The 17,948-nt window shown below is 43.5% G+C and overlaps 1 protein-coding gene across 1 annotated transcript in view; it reads right to left on the bottom strand.

The window, feature by feature from the left end:
• Window positions 1-17,948, bottom strand: part of zfpm1 (zinc finger protein, FOG family member 1) — a 115,805-nt gene that overhangs the window by 58,412 nt on the left and 39,445 nt on the right. The gene's annotated exons all lie outside the window — the stretch shown is intronic.

Genomic DNA, 17,948 nt, shown 5'->3' with positions numbered 1-17,948 from the left:
CTGAATATTTCACGGATCACAATCTAGAGTGTGACATCATCAGTCTCTAAGCTGAACGTTCTGTGGGAAAAAAGGAAAATTTCTAAAACTTTGTGTGTGAAAAACTATGAAATGTATCAAAATATCAGTTCAGTCAATTAAAGTCCAACTTTCTGTGAAGCGTAAAAACTTTGAATGGAGTTTCTGCTGGAAGGTCCGGCTGAGATGTGGAGCTCCAAACAGGCCTGGGTTTTATAACTATGGTGCAAATGTTATGTTTAGCTAATTTCATAAACACAGTTCAACATATCGGTACCAAAAGCTGCTGCATGTCTTCATGATTTCTTTCAGCTCTGTGCAAGACGTATCAAACTGGACGTCATGACATTCTCCTCTGGTCTTTCTACCACGTCTTCTGAGATGGAAAAGAGGAAGCATGCCGACAGCAACAAGTGTTTCAATGCTTTTTCATTAGCGCCCCTGATTGCGGCTTAACATCAGACTGAAGCTTAATGAGAACAGTTTTATTAATGAAGGAACTAGGTTGAATTGTTTCTATCAATGCAGTACAGGCTGTGGTAACAGGCCTTTCCATCCTGATAATCATGTTTAGTTGGTGTAACAGCTATGCCTGAAATACGTCCATATTGGAGCAAAGATTTCCTGAATGATTTATTAACCTTACGTCCATGCTACGTCCCTGATCACAGGCAGCTGTTTGAGAAAAATATAGAAAACGTTGAAAGAATTCCTGATTTTTGGTTTTAATTTGTCGTCTTCGAATGTTTAATTCAGTTATCTGGAACACAAATGACAGCGCCACCTGCTGGTCCCACTTTGCAGACTTGTTAATTTGATGGAAATGGTAAACTGATCACCAAACAGGATAAACAAGCTCTTCCTTAAAGAATCAGCAGATAAATAAAAGAATGAAAGACATTATTATCTGGACATTTTCAGACATCAAATGAAGCAGACTGATGTATTTCAGGCAAATAGTTCCTTTATGCTAAAGACGAGCAACTTCTGGCTCCGAGTTAACATGAATAAAATTCCAGTCCTCACAGAGATTAGACGGGAACAGATACGGAGCTACAGGAATACTAGAAAACTGGAGAGCAGCTGTCTGTCTCAGAGACGCAACGAGAGGCGGAACAAAGTGCTGCAGCTGATGAAGGAGCTGAAGATGCTGCTTTATTAACTCTGGGTCCACATCAACTCTGCAGCTTGGCTGATTAAACACAGAGACAAGGCACATCAAACCTGCACGCTCAACAAGCTGATTAAACAGACGGCAGCCGAGCCACCGCCGCCGCCGTGCAGAAAAGAAATCAGACCTGAGAGCTGCAGCGGGAGAAGGAGGCGAATCATAGACTCCTGAAGAGAAACATGAAAAGGGCAAATTTAGAAAGAGAATGGAGGCGAGGATGAGGAGGAGAGGAGGATGGTACCTGACACAGAGTCAGGAGCTGGAGAGGAGCCACTTATTGATCAGAGTCACAAGGAAACACTCATCAACTTTTCCTTCAACGCCGCTGGGATCGTACCACTGATCCAAGACAGCCTCCAATGCTCAGACAGACCGTTTATATTCATAAAAACATAGTTTCCTCTTCAGTTTCTCAAATCAAAGCTGTGAAAATAAGAGAAAATGATTTTATTTGAATCATTAAAGGAATGTCTGAGAAATTCTAGGATGAACGGGTCAGGTTCAGATCTCACTCCATCATCAGCGAGGTTTCAGCTGTAGCTTAGTTCATCACAGACAGCAGCTTTAAAAACGGCTGACAGACGGGAGCCAAACAGGAAACACATTTTTATGTTTTCTTTAGTGCTTGAAAGGTGGAAAATATTCCTCTGCAGAAAATATCTGCAGATACACAGATACTTGAAAAATACGTTTTTGTTTAAGATCTAAAATGTTTCCTTTTAGTTAAATGTTTTACTCAACAATTTCAGAAATAGATATTGAAAATAAAGTAAATAATGAGGATGAGAAAACAAAAAAAAAGGTTAGAGTCAAGCTGAAACATCAGAGAACAAACTCCACGTTTCCTCTCATTAAAACGGAACAAACTTTTGGCTTTAAACTGATCTCTGCTGCTCCTGCTGATCAGACAAGCTCACATCACCCACCCTCCACCACCGTGCTTGACAGTTGTTATAAGGTGTTTGTGCTGATATGGGGTGTTATCGTCACACATCTCAGGTGTCCAAAGGACACTGGCCCAGAAATATTACGCATCATTACGATGCAGCTGTGCAAACTGACATCATGTTGCTATAATCGTTTGAGAAGGTTTTCCTTTGAATAATCTCTCTGCAGAACTCTCTAAGCTCATTGCTGATATCTTTCCACTTTGGCATTGTGTAAACACAAACCTGTATGCTCCAGAGTGGCAATGTGACAGCTCCTGCTTTACAGAGATGCTTGCGCTGATGATCAGTTCAATGAATTGATGAGCTGCTACTCTGCGATATAATTTGTTTTAAATGCAAACCTTCCATTCTAGCCTGATTTTTAATGAATAATGACACCTGGATGTGTTGTGAGTTTTGGTACAGCTGAGGTTAGATCATTTTACAACCTGGTAAAAAGCGGATCAGTTTTATTAAACTGTAAAATTAAAAAACGGACGGAATCCCAGAAATCAAAGTAGTTAAAATCATCTTGTTATTTTTTGCTGATATTGCTCCACAGAGGCAAAGTTTGAGGCAGGAGTTCTCAGTGGAGATCAATGGATCAGCCTTTTTCTGCACAGATCAATTTCCACTTTTCATTTATGTCTGACAGGCAGATTTTTTGGGGTTTTTACTAGGGACAATATTACATAAATGACTTAAAATTGGTGGTTGTTTTGAACCCAACACAAACGAAGAAATCATTCCCATTTATGCATGAAAATACACGTACTTAAACTTTATAATAAACTCAACAAAAGTGCATCAGAGAACTTCCTGCTGGTTGATGCGCTTATAGAGAATAAATAGTGGAAGTTTTTAAGTTAGAGGCATTTAATGGTCTGATTTTTAGTACTGATTGGTGCATCTCTTGTTCTGAGGAGGGTGCTTGTTGTGGTCCTTTATTTGCATAACTGTCTTTATAAGTCTCCAGCTGAAAGCAGTTTCCTTCTTCCTGCATAAACTGAACATCTTCTGATCTTTAGCTGCTGCGCTGATATTCCAGCAGTTGTTCACGAAGCTTCATCAGTGAGGTTCACCTCTATTGTTACAGATCTGACGGAGGCTGGTTAAATGCAGTTGAATACAGCATTGATTGCACTGAAGTGCAACCATCGTCTGGTGGTGAAATGTTTTCTCTAAAGTGCAGAAAATGTGTAAAATCTGCAGTCCGCTCAACTGAAAGTTAAAGAATCACCCGTTCATGGTGTGAAGAAGCAGCTGCAGGATAAAGATGTTCTGCAGGAACACGGCAAGGAAGGTGCTGTCCACCGCCGCCATCAGAGATGTGTTTACTGGGAAACTAATTTTAGATTCTCCTAACCATCATCTGGTGGTAAAATGAGGCTCTAAAGGGCATGAAACACGTTAAATCTGCTGTCAGGCCTGCAGGAAGTTGAGCTGCAGGATTAAAAAGCGAGTTTCTGCAGGAACATGGCGAAGAACGTCGTGTCCACTGCTGCTGTCAGTGAGGTGTTTACTGGAAAACTAATATTAATGATGAGTGATAATCATCCTGCAGGGATGCAAACATCAAAGGCCTGGAAATAAATGTTTTAAACAGAAATAAAGTGAAAAGGCTGCACTTCTCCTCCTTCAGATACCATTTTCTCTCCTCCAGACCGACTCTGTTCTTCATATCCTCTTTTTGTCACCATCTCTCCATACCTCCCCCACTCCTTCTCCTCTTTTCCCTATCACCGGCGCTCTCTCCATCCCTCACACTCCATCACCTACTCTCCCCGTCTCCCCTTCATCCCCTCTTCCTTTTCTCCCCCCTCGCGCTGAGGAAAGCGTGGTGACTGGGAGCGTCACTCTGTGCGGATAGCTGCGAGCCGTTGGCGGTTATCGGCTCCTGCAGACTCTCTCTGCCGGTCTGATCTGTCTCCTCTTCATTAAGCAAATACGCCGACGTGGAAATGAAAACATAATAGCTATTTGATTTCCAGAGAGATATTTTGCATATTGGTTCGGAGCTGATAGCGGAATTTCATCAAGTCGTTTTTTTTTTTCTTCCTCTCCTTCTCCCGCCACCACAGCCTCCTCCTCCTCCCCCTCCACCCTGCTTTAAAAACTGAATTACTGAGCTGGGCCGGCTTTCAGCTAAGATTTCTTTACATTGCTGGGAAGAGGAAAAAAATCTGGCTCCCCAGGAAGACTACTTAAATGATTAAATGTCCCCCCATTCCCATCTTTTCTTTCTTCCCTCTCTTTTTGATAAGAAGGAAGAAAATTTGAAGAATTCACAGTGCTTTAGGTTGACTGTACTAATCAGAGATAGCAGTGAGAAAATTAACTCCTTAATGAGCAGAGTCGTCTCCCTGATAAAGGTCCGGGATGGGGAGATGGCGGGGTGAGCTGAACCCTGAGAGAGGGACACAAAGAGACAGAGAGATGGAAGAGCCGATGGAGGGATGGAGAACAGACAAAGGGAGGCTTAGTTTCCTCTTCTTCCTCCTCCTCTCCCTCTGAGGAGCACATTTCTGCTTCTCAGGTGGAGATAGCAGGTGATACTGCCCTCCCTCCCCTGCTGATGGATGGATGGTCCAATGGCAGGGTATCCTTCATAGCCCCCAGAGACGGGAAAACTGGTCCTGGAGGAGGAGATCAGCAGCAGAACCATCTGATAGTCTGCAAGCTCTCTGGAGGAGCATAAAATAAATCTCCCTGCTGCTGCTTTCCATGTTGGACACCGTGTTGCTTCGGACCTGATAGAGGTCCTGCCGTGTTTCATCTGCTGCCCAGCAGATGCTGTACACACACCATCTATATAGACATATATGCAGTCATATTCAATAAATTAGAATGTGTTCAAGTGAAGAATGTTAGGCAGATTCAGACATCAGTTTGTGTGCAGTTAATCTATATTATGTGTTTGACTTAAAGAGCTAAAATAAATTTCTCCCTCTCTCTCTCTCTTATGACATAACAGGATGGAGTGAAAAATATGACACAAAGACAATGTAAGGATATCTACGCAACGTATGGAGAGGTTACATTCAACTGTTCTGCCCTCCTACAGACTCAAAGTACACAACAAAATGTATTTAATGGCTAAAATGGTGGATTTTGCATTATATGTCCCCTTTAATTTTTCTCTTATTTTTCTGATTTTATCGTGAAATGTTTAGTTTAGAGTCTGATGATGTCACACACTAGATTCTAACTCTGTGAATAGCCCTTTTTTTAAAATTTGAAGTACTTCAATAGCCATAGCATCATCTCCACATGTACACTTTATACGCTTTAATCAGTGTGTCTCTGACTCCTAACACTCAAACTCTCATTCACTCCCATTATGTTTCAGCTCTGGATGTTTCTCAGAGAACTGGAACTGAAGGATCTTTTTAACCTGCCTTATCTTCAACATAAAACACTGCAGACATACAGGGAAGAAATTATGTCACTATCATTTACAGTTTTTGCGAAGCGAAGTGTCCTTAGGGTTAGGACCAAAGTCCGCCCCTCAGAAAAGGATGGAAATCACCATGGCAACCAGGAAAGCCTTTTCTTAAGACTCTTGAATTACTCTGGTTTCTCGTGCTGATGTGGTTGAATAATAAGGTTGATTAATAAGCTTCAGCTGCTGTTTCAGATGTCAACTTCAAATAACAATCAACCGAATCATTGAAATGTCTTTATTTGTGGTTCTGTTCATTGATTTCCTGCTGCTAATCAATGACTGAACTGCTAATCTATGCGCAACTTGCTGCAGGAAAATTTGGATTCAAGCTACTTCTTCACATAGTGAGAAAGATTAATAAGATTCATGATAAACTGCATTGGACTGCATTATATTACAACTTAGATCAGTTGGTGATGAATGCAACTGGATCAGATTAGACTGATTTGGTTTGGTATTTTTGGAAAGGAACAAGACATGTTTGTTCTGTGAAGTGTCGTGAGAAGATGTTTGCTGTGAACTGGTGCTATCTAAATAAACTGAGCTGAACCGGGTGGATCCAGGCTTTGTGTTTTCAGGATTATTTTCCTGAAGTCTGGAAGCATAACTATGTTGTGATAAGTTATTCATCATCTGTGGTTTCATGGCAGAACAAAAGGACACACTGAGTCGTAACAAAGATGACTGAGATACAAAGATAACATTTTGAAGATGATGCATTTCAGCAGATTTCATCAGTCATACAACGCACCTCCCATCTTTTCAGTTTTGGCTGCACTTTGTATGCCGTGTCTCATGAAACTCACAAATGTTCAAATGTTCTTTGGAGTGAGACCCGATAAAGAGGCTGAGCAACAATCAATGCACGAATCTGACTGAATGGGAAGCGTCTGGAATCCGTTTCGTCAGATCTTTTCCAAACTTTAAGTCAGGAATTCACCTTTGAATTTCCTGCGCCTGAGCCGTCACAGCGTGTAGGATCAAGCTTTCCCGCGGGTGTTCTGTTTCACGACCGTTTCTTCTCTGGCAGCACTTCAGACGCGCTCCCTGTCACCGACTGTTTCATTTTCCTCAGGGACGTCTCCCTCCCAGATGCCCCACCGGGGAGCAGCAGTCTGGTCGTCTAAACTGCACTCAGAAAAGCTCATGAAAAGTGAGCATGTGTGCATTATGATAAGACCGGGGGGAAAAGATGTTTGGATCGTTTTAATCATAAAATAAAACATTTAGGTTCATCCCTCATTAAAAGCCATTTCTTTTTAATTTCAACAATATGCTGATTCAAACAAAGGGTGGAGGAAGGTGGTGCATCACAAACAAACCAGCTCTAAGTGAGCTCGTGTTTTATTGACTCAGTTTAAAAGAGCTTCGCAGAGTAAACTTTTCCAGGAAGCAGCATTTTAATAGTTGGATCCGTGTGTTTTGTTCCTCGTAGATCAACAGATAATGAAAGACTTTATTTAAATCCGATCTTATCACAGAATATGTTCAGTGTTACAGTGTCGTCTCGTGCTGCAATGTTTGCACTTCCTGGTAACTTACCAATATCTGATAATTATATATTATAAATATTATCTTTATTATTATTATTATTATCAATAATATCTTCAGGAAAATTAGAACGGTCTTCATTTGATCAGAGGCTGCATTCACTGCAATAAATATCAGTCTGTTTATACATTTATATTTCTGTATCTCATTATTGCTTATGTATCATTTATGCATTTAGTTGTTCCCATATTCATTCATTAATTATGTTTATTTCTTTTTTTTTATTTAAATAGATTTTTATTTATTGAACATATTTTTCAGAAAAATTTAATTATAACGGTGGCTGACAGGTGCGAACCCGCAGCAAACGGCTAAAATGTGTTGTTTTTTTTCTATTTTCACCAATTTGTTTTGCATTATTTTTGTTGGTTGGAGGTTTTTATTTTTAATTATGTTCTGTGAGTGCAGCATTTTTCTTTTCCGGCGTTTTTTTGTTGCATTTATTTTTTCTGCTGTGTGTTTTGGAGTTTGCATCATTTATTTGTTTGCTGCGCCCTTACACCTGTCAGTCACCGTAATGACCTATCCATCAATTAAAAAACTTTTATTTATGTATGATTCAATTCAATAATTGTTTTATATATTTTCTAATTCTACAGTACATATATAGTTTTTGCAGCATTTATGTTTTATTTTCTTTTTAATAATAATTTATTTTAATTTAATTTATAATGAAATGTTTTCATTTATACATTTACAATATCATTTTACCTATAAGAAATCATTGGTTATTTTTATACTTCTTAATTTGTGCATTCCATTTTTCTTTTTATTTCTACAGTTTTTATTTATACATATCCATTCATCAGTTTATTTCATGTTTTTTTTATCTGTTAATTGATCTATTCATTCCTTTATATGTAGTAATGAAGCCAAATAAAAAGTTTATTTAAAAGATGTTTTCCTAATCTGATCTCTGCTCTTCGGTGTTTCATGACCTTACATCCGCGTTACTGTGACTCACTGCTGAAATACTTCCTGAGATGTTTGGACCCTGCAGCACCTCTCTGTGAGGAACACCGATGCTTTCAGCTGGTGGAACAAATTAACTTTTACTCGTTTCTGTGCTCTCTTCAAGTGACTGGCTGACGTTTGTTAGAAAAAAAGAGTAGCTGATAAAACTGTTCTGTTTGTCTGTTTAATTCACCAACTAGGGAAAAGGGAGTAAAAACAGGTGGTGTTTCATAGAAAGAGGAAAAAAAAAACGGGGGAGGAGTTTGGAGATAGAGAGCGGTTACCATGCCGCCTGAGCCGAGACCCTGGACTATTGAAGCCAGGCATGCAGACGAGAAAGCCAGCCGATAAGCCCGGCTGATAAAAGATAGAAAATAGCAGCAGATTTGAACTTTCCCACCGTCCTCAGATCCACTGGGGGAGGAGGGGGTTCATTCAGCGACTTATTCAATCCACTCCTATCTAAACTAGCCCCCCACCCCTTTCATGAAACCCAACAGCCGAGCAAGGCCAGCACAAGAAATACTCAGAGCAGGACGTCCAACAATCTTCTAAAACATGTTCTTCTAGAGCGTGGGATGATCTGGAAATACCCGGCAGGCCCAGAACAATGAAGGAAGATAATCCCACAGGGCAGGAGTTAAGCAACCAACAGGTTTCCTAATGTGGTCAGAGGGAGGTCAGGGAACAGGCTGGTTTCTGCACACACACACACACACACACACACACACACACACGGTCAACCAGTCTGTGTGTGTCAAGATTTCACCATCATCATCCGAATCCTCATATCATATTAGAGACACTGTTTCTGTCTGTATCGCTGCAGATAAAAAACACTCGGCCTTGAATGAACCTCTGAGGACGTTCACAAACATCTACATGCAGACAAAAACATGCAAACATATTTCTGCTACAAAAAGGTAATTTCTGCACAAGTGAAGTGACTAAATCTGCACCACAGGGTCTCAATGAGCCATTTGTGTCCGATGCATTTACCATTTTATCCTGAAGGAATCCTGGAGAGATTCCATCTTTAGGCTTCCAAACCAACTAAGTTTCAACATAAACAGAAACTCATCCACATGTGGCACTGGCTTGTTACAACAAGGACACATTTGCATCATTTTAGTTTACCTGGATGAAGGTTTAGTTCAAGACTCCTCTGCTCCGGACACAGATTTTAGGAAACTGATATTTTATTTTTGTTCAAGTTGACATAGATATCTTACGTCTAGATGCAAAAACAAAATGGGGAAACCTGGTACGATACGAGTGACTCAAAAACCACATATTTTTATCCCTCCATGAAGAAGCAGAGTTGCTCTTATAGGCTGACAATAAAGTAACAAACGGATTATCCTCTTAATACTAGGAGAAGAAAGATTTGTGAATTTATATTTTAAATATCTGTATTTAGTCTTCCGATTATCTGAGGTAACAAAACCAGGAGGGAAAGCCAGACATATCTCTTCTAGTGAGTTCTGTGTCTGGGATATGCCAAACAAAACTCCAAAAGGAGGCCTCCTGATCAGATGAAGCACCTCAGCTGACTTCCTTCATCGCAGCGGTGAAGCAGCGATGCTTCTGAGATTTCCCTGCCACCCAACAGAGGAAGATTATTTCAACTTCTTGTGTGCAGTCTCTGGTTTCTCTGGTGATGATTCATATTTCCTGACCCTAGCAGAGTCGTAAATCTAGATCTCCACCTTTTATCTCAGGTCTTCATCACCACTATAGACCAGATTAACACAATCATTAGTGTATATGAAGCCCAGATTTGTTTATCAATCTCCTGCTCAACCCTACCAAATACTAAAGCCATGATGTTCCCACTTGGCTGTGAAATTTTTCAGTGTTGCTGTAGGTCCCAAACACACAACATCTTGTCAACACCTACACCTTCAGATTCTGACCAAGAAAAAAACAAAAAAGGACCAAAAAACAAGGAGCAGGACTGGCTGGATCCAACATGAACCACAAACAAGTTTGACTTTATCAGCTTCCTCTTCGTCATGACAGATTGGAAAAATGCACCAAGAGCTCATCACCAACCTGTACAGAGCATCTACCCTTTTCTGGTTAGAAATAATGGAGTTAACTTGAAGCAAGAGACTCTCATTATACCCCTCCTTGAACCGCCACCTTAACGTGGTGGAGGGGTTGGAGTGCTCAAATGATCCTAGAGGCTATGTTGTCTGGGGCCTAAATGCCCCTGGTAGGGTCTCCCATGGCAAACAGGCTCTAGGTGACGGGTCAGACAAAGAGTGGTTCAAGAATCCCTCATGAGGACCAAAATATCGAGGCACGTGACGTCGCCCGGTACGGCGGAGCCGGGGTCCCACCCTGGAGCCAGGCCTGGGGTCGGGACTCGTCGGAGAGCGCCTGGTGGCCGGGTTGCTCCTCGCAACGCGAGGCCATTCCCCAGTGGGCCCACCACCTGCAGGGGGAACCGTGAGGGACCGGTGCAAAGAGGATTGGGTGGCGGACGAAGGTGGAGACCTCAGCGGCCCGATCCCCGGATGCTTACGCTGGCTCTAGGGACGTGGAATGTCACCTCGCTGGAGGAGAAGGAGCCTGAGCTTGTGCGGGAGGTCTAGAGATATCGACTAGAAATAGTCGGGCTCGCCTCCACGCACAGCGTGGGCTCTGGAACCCATCTCCTTGAGAGGGGTTGGACTCTGTTCTACTCTGGAGTGGCCCACGGGGAGAGGCGGCAAGCTGGGGTGGGTTTGCTTGTTGCCCCCCAGCTCAGCCGTCTCGTGTTGGGGTTTACCCCAGTGGATGAGAGGGTTGTATCCCTGCGCCTTCGGGTTGGGGAGAGGTCTCTGACTATCATTTCAGCCTACGGGCCGAGTGGTAGTGCAGAGTACCCTGCCTTCTTTGCGTCCCTGTCGGGGGTGCTGGATAGTGCCCCTCCTGGGGACTCCATTATTCTGCTGGGGGACTTCAACGCCCACGTGGGGAACGACAGTGACACCTGGAGAGGCGTGATCAGGAGGAATGGCCTCCCCGATCTGAATCCGAGTGGTGTTTTGTTATTGGACTTCTGTGCTAGTCACGGATTGTCCATAATGAACACCATGTTCAAACATAAGGGTGTCCATCAGTGCACTTGGCACCAGGACACCCTAGGCAGGAGGTCAATGATCGACTTTGTTGTTGTATCATCAGACCTTCGGCCGCATGTTTTGGACACTCGGGTGAAGAGAGGGGCTGAGCTGTCCACTGATTACCACTTGGTGGTGAGTTGGATCCGCTGGAGGAGGAGAAAGCCGGACAGACTTGGCAGGCCCAAGCGCATAGTGAGGGTTTGCTGGGAATGCCTGGCGTAGCCCTCGGCCAGGGATGTATTCAACTCCCACCTCCGGGAGAGCTTCGACCAGATCCCGGGGGATGTTGGAGACATAGAGTCCGAGTGGACCATGTTCTCCGCATCTATTTTCGATGCTGCTGCCCGTAGCTGCCGCCGTAAGGTCTGCGGTGCCTGTTGCGGCGGCAATCCCAGAACCCGGTGGTGGACACCGGCAGTAAGGGATGCTGTCAAGCTGAAGGAGTCCTATCGGCTGTGGTTGGCTTGTGGGACTCCTGAGGCGGCTGACGGGTACCGTGAGGCCAAGGGTGCTGCGGCCCGGGCTGTGGCAGAGGCAAAAACTCGGGCCTGGGAGGAGTTCGGTGAGGCCATGGAGAAGGACTACCGGTTGGCCTCGAAGCGATTCTGGCAAACCGTCCGGCGCCTCAGGAGGGGGAAGCAGTGCTTCGCCAACACTGTTTATAGTCGGGGTGGGAGACTGCTGACCTCGACTGAGGACATTATCGGGCGGTGGAAGGAGTACTTCGAGGATCTCCTCAATCCTGCCATCACGCATTCCGTGGTGGAAACAGAGGCTCGGGACTCCGGGTTGGACTCTTTCATCACCCAGGCTGAAGTCACCGAGGTGGTTAAAAAGCTCCGCGGTGGCAAGGCTTCGGGGGTGGATGAGATCTGCCCTGAGTACCTCAAGTCTCTGGATGTTGTAGGGCTGTCATGGTTGACACGCCTCTTCAACATTGCACACCTCTTCAACATTACACACCCGCGGAGCAGGTGTTTGGTCCGCATTGCCGGCACTAAGTCGGACCTGTTCCCGGTGCATGTTGGACTCCGGCAGGGCTGCCCTTTGTCGCCGGATTTCTAGACGCAGCCAAGGGCCGGAGGGGGTCTGGTTTGGGGACCAGTGGATTTTGTCTCTTCTTTTTGCAGATGACATGGTCCTGCTGGCCCCCTCTAACCAAGACCTACAGCATGCGCTGTGGCGGTTCGCAGCCGAGTGTGAAGCGGGTGGGATGATCAGCTCCTCCAAGTCCGAGGCCATGGTACTCGACCGGAAAAGGGTGGCTTGTCCTCTTCAGGTTGGAGGGGAGTTCCTGCCTCAAGTGGAGGAGTTTAAGTATCTCGGGGTCTTGTTCACGAGTGAGGGAAAAATGGAGCGGGAGATCGACAGACGGATCGGTGCGGCTGCCACAGTAATGGGGGCACTGTGCCGGTCCGTTGTGGTGAAGAGAGAGCTGAGCCGAAAAGCAAAGCTCTCAATTTACTGGTCGGTCTACGTTCCCACCCTCACCTATGGCCATGAACTTTGGGTCATGACCGAAAGAACGAGATTCCGGATACAAGCGGCTGAAATGAGCTTCCTCCGTAGGGTGGCCGGGCACTCCCTTAGAGATAGGGTGAGGAGCTCGGCCATCCGGGAGGGGCTCGGAGTAGAGCCGCTGCTCCTCCACATTGAGAGGAGCCAGTTGAGGTGGCTCGGGCATCTATACCGGATGCCTCCTGGACACCGTCCTCGGGAGGACACGCTGGAGGGACTATGTCTCTCGGCTGGCCTGGGAATGCCTTGGGCTCCCCCTGGAGGAGCTGGAGGAGGTGTCTGGAGAGAGGGACATCTGGGCGTCTCTGCAGAGTCTGCTGCCCCCGCGACCCGGTCCCGGATAAGCGGAAGACGACGAGTACGAGTACTCTCATTATATTCACTTCACATTCAGAACCATTCCAGTCCAAGCTCAACTTCATAACTTGAAAACACCAAAAGAACCACATCATCAGCATAAAAGCAAAGACAAGACCCAGAAGTTCTCAAATCAGATACCCTTCCTGCACGACTAAAAACTGAGATCTTGTCCACTGACACCAAAAACAGGATAAGAGACAAGAGGTGTACTGGATGAGTCTAACTTGCACCAGAAACTAGTTTGACGTTCTCAACTCCTCTTCCACCATGACAGACAGGAGAAAAACACCCATTACTGCAGACAAAACCCTGATCCATTCATCCATCTCCGGCTCCATCCTGCTATCACTCAGGAGAGTTCCCAAGATACTGAAGCTCCAGTGACGGACAGAGACACTCATCCTGACCTGGAGGGAGCAGTTCACCCTCTTCTGGGTAACAATATTTGTATGCCGTGTCTCTTGAAACTTCTCAATGAAAAACAGAAAAGCCTGTTTTAAGTGCCCCTCTATTAAAATGTGGGGTGTGGATGTGAGGAGGAAACAGGATTAAGGAGTAAAATTATGGCTAGTCCTTGAGATGCAGCCTTCCCTGTCTGAGCATCCATCCCTCCCCTCGACCATTTCTGACATGAAGCAGCTCTCACCAGAGATTTTGAGTTCACCCTTCTTCCCCGCCTTTCATTGACTCCTTATCATCTTCGTCTTCTGTCTCATTTCATTATTTGTTCAGTCGGCCTTCGCTGTTACTTTTTATCTTCATGGTAACCAGATTGATACACACACGTACGTTTATGCTGGTCCCAGAGACCAAACACTCTTGAGGGAATACAGAAAACAACATGGACTAAAAGAGAAACATGACTGAGAGAGCAACACAAACTGCCCTGAGGGAGGGTTACTGTGTCTGAGCAAAGAGGAGACTGGACCAGAGTTAATGGGCGCCTCTTGCTCTGGGATGCTGATTCTGCTGTCATATTTGTCTGACCCTAATCAATACTACAAACTGCCAACAGACACACAAGCCATCCACTAAAACAACCTTCAACTAAAAAAAAAATGCAGTTGCTGTATGATTAACTTTACTATACTTTACTTTACTGTCAGTATGTAATTGTAATTCAGATTTGGTCCAAAAGCAGCACCAATAAAAGTCTTTGAAAAGCAAAGACATTCAGAGGAACTCCAGCAGGACAACAAATGTGAGACATTATAAAACTCATTTAAAAAAAGATTTTCAAATAAAGAAATAAAGATAGGAGTGGAGTTGCATATTCTTCCCTCTACAGAACAGAGTAACATAAACCTGTTTAAGGGATCTGGAGGAATTTCAAGGAGCCAGCTTAGGCAGAACAGCCATGATCTCCAATCACTCAGAGAGCACCTCATAAGGAACCGTCATTCATCAACAATTGATCGGACCACATGGACAAAGGACTACTGCAGTAAGGAGTTACATTCATGTCTTTTATTAACCTTGTCCAGAGGGGGCATCAAGTTCTTGGAGCTTGGCGGCATCTGTGATGGATCATCATGAGGTGTTAACTTGGGTTATAAAGTGTCAGATGACTGTTCTGGCTGATAAAACCAAGTAGACAAGGGATTACTTTGGCTAGCATTTCTCAAGCTCTACATTAGAAGCCCCAGAGAGCAATTATCACATGTGGGGATCCTCAAGGTTCCACTCTTGGCCCACTTTTATTCAATATCTATATGATCCCCTGGAGAACTACAAAATGTATTACATAATGCATGCTGATGATACACATCTTTATATTTTGTGTCACCACAGCCCACTACAGTCACTGAGCCAGTGTATCCAAAAATACAAATGAGTGGGTGAGAGTTTTCCTCACCTTAATGAGTAAAGGATATAGTGATTGTTTTAGACTTCAAATGTTAACAAGGTTAGAGATCAGTAATGTGCAATGAGGCTAAAAACTGCAGAGAATGCCAGCGACCTGAGTGTCATTATGTTGTCTGATTTTAACAACAACATTTAAGTCAGTTGTTAACACCGCCTAAGACCATCTTAAAACCATTGGGAGAAAAAAGGGTTCGCTGTCAAAACAGGACACAGAAAAACTGTTGCAAGCATTTCCTCTCAGTAGGTTAGACTTTTGCAATGGATTCTTTAATGGTCTCTTTAAAAATAAATAATTCAAGCATCTGTAGCTCGTCCAAAGTCCAATAAATGCAAAATGCTGCTGCCAGGGTGCTGATCAATGCCAGGGAGATGCATGATATCACAGCAGTCCTTAAATCATGTTTTTTCAAAAGAGATTTTAAAATGGTGTTACTGGTCTTTAAGACACCGAATGGTCTTGGCCCAGAATTTAATTGAGACCAGAAATGAACCGTGTAGACCCCACAGGTCATCAGAGATTTGTTTGTTCAGTATTCCCAGTGTGGATTTTTCATCGAGACAATGGAAAACCACATTCTTCCCTCGTTCCAAAGGGATGGCTGAGGAGGAAGAGGGTACAGTTACTGAATAGGCCTGTCTGTAGTCCTGAAATAGGCAACAGAGAATGTTGGGGAATCTAGAAATCAAAGATGAGACAAGAAGCCTGTACTGTTGGACACCTTACAACTCAAATTCCCTTGGCTTGGGGTCCTCACAATGTCAGATTTGCTTTACATGATGGGACAACAATGGGAGCAAGTAAAAATGTGAAAAAAGTTAAATTGACTACTTTATTTAAAAGTGTCACAGCTGTAAGAGCAGGAATGGATGTTAAAAGAAAGTAATGTAGAGCTGCAAAACAGATTCATTCTAAATCATCATCACAATATTAATGTATGATTAATATTAATCACAAATGGCTGCTTAGATGCAATATTTGAAATTATATTTGAAAAAAAGATGCATTCACACTTATTACAAATAACATTGAATGGACTCTTTATGGCCTCGATGCCCACACGTCATAAAACTTTTAATTTTAAAGATGCTACAACTCTAGAAGAGTGGTGAGAACATCTTTATATGCATATGCATATTTTTCTACTATTGTGCTGCTATAAATTAAATCAAAACAAAATTATCTAGACTGTGATGTGAAATTAAATGAAAAACAATGAAAACAGAGCATTTCTGCTCTAACATGAACTCCTTTATAAGGTGACTCACATCCGGTTCAGTTTTGTTTTCCTGCCACAAAATGAGATGTGAATCCACCATCTATAAGGTTCAGCTGTGATCAGTAAAAATCACACAAATACACTCGTTAAAAGCAGCACCTCTATCAGATGCTTTTTTGGGGAGTCAGTTATTTGTAAAAATGCTTCAGCAAGTTTTTATCACAGTGGCTGGTTCTTGTTTCGGCTCTTATCTGCCATTCACCCTGAGACATGACTCTATCCCCAGACTGCAACGAAGAATTCAAAACAGTTAAAAACTCCTCAGATTTGTAATTAAAGTGCTGATATTTAATCATCAGTTAAAGAGAAAAACATTGGACTGGAGAATGTGGTCTAACCAAGAAAAGATCTCAAGCCCCAGATTCAAGAGCAGCAGTTTAGCTTTTATCCTGGCCATGGAACAGACCAGATCTTGATTCTCCCAGAATTGTGGTGTGGACTTTAATTACCCAGGTCTGGTGCTTTTTGAAGATGTGGTTTACTAGGGGGGATCCTGTCAGGCAAGACGATCACAGGAAAATGTTGTTTGAAGGTCCCACTTTCAGGCTTACCGGTTTCTGCATCACCAAGCAGCAGTTGTGTCCACAGTCTTGGCAGAAGGTCAAACTCGTTTCTGGTCCAGGTTGGACTCCATCTGGGCTGCTCCTTATCTGTAAAGCAGTTTGTGGTCTTCATGGCCACAAGCCTAAGGTGTACTTGCAGAGGGGTGTAGTTTGGGAAAATCACAGTCTCCTATTTAGTGTTATGCAGATGATGTGGTTCTGTTACCATCTTCGGGAACATGACCTTCAGGTGAGTCAGCTTTTCCAATTGTGAAGTCATGGTTCTCAACCAAAAACAACATGAAATGCTTCCTCCAGGTCTCTGGAAGTCTCTGCCGGATGCAGGGGAGTTAAAACTTCTTGGTGCATGCTTTCACCTAAGCAGGCCACCACAGGAGATGAACAGACAGAGAATAATGGGGTCATTGCTCAGGTCTGTGGTCTGAGCTGATCAATCTATGCTCCAAAGGTTTTCTAGTCAAGTCCACCAGCCACTTTAGTAGGTACACCTTGCTAGTACTGGATTGGACCATTGTTTTCAGAACGGCGGGTTCCTTTTAGCTGTAGACAAGGTTTGCTGTTCGTAGCTGAAGGAATTGGCACATGGTGTGGTTTTCTGCTGCTGTAGCCCATCTGTTTCAAGGTCCTACATGTTGTGAGTTCAGAGATGTTATTCTGCATAACTTGGTTGAAACAAGTGGTTATTTGAGCTACAGTTTTTTTAAATCACCTGCAACCAGTCGGACCATTCTCCTCTGACCTCAAACATTCACTAAGTGTTTTTTTCCACACATCTGCCTCTCCCTGGATATTTTCACTTTTATAGACTAGTCTTAGTAAACCAGAGCGATGGATGTGTTTGAAGACCTGTGCAGAGTAGCAGTTTCTACTCCGACCATCTTCCACCAACAACAATGGCAGTCAAATTCACTTAAAACCCCTTCAAGATTTTGTCTTAAGCGCAGCTAGATGTCTAAATGCTTTAAAATGCTGCCGTGTGATTGGCAGATTTGTTATTTGTGGGAGTTAACAATTTTAAAGTGATATCTTTTTAGTCCTTTACCTCCTCAAGCTTTATCGGGAGATGCATGCTTTACATGCTCAGACAGCGAGGTCATCGTATACAGTAAATAATGAGAGAACAAGTCTCAAAAACATTCGCTATGCAACAGTTCCACATGACAGAATCCCGATGTTGCACATC

Source organism: Girardinichthys multiradiatus, chromosome 2 (genome assembly GCF_021462225.1).
Source record: "Girardinichthys multiradiatus isolate DD_20200921_A chromosome 2, DD_fGirMul_XY1, whole genome shotgun sequence".
NCBI lineage: Eukaryota > Metazoa > Chordata > Actinopteri > Cyprinodontiformes > Goodeidae > Girardinichthys > Girardinichthys multiradiatus.
Note: the sequence above shows the minus strand (reverse complement) of the source record. Positions and strands in the feature narration are given on the sequence as shown.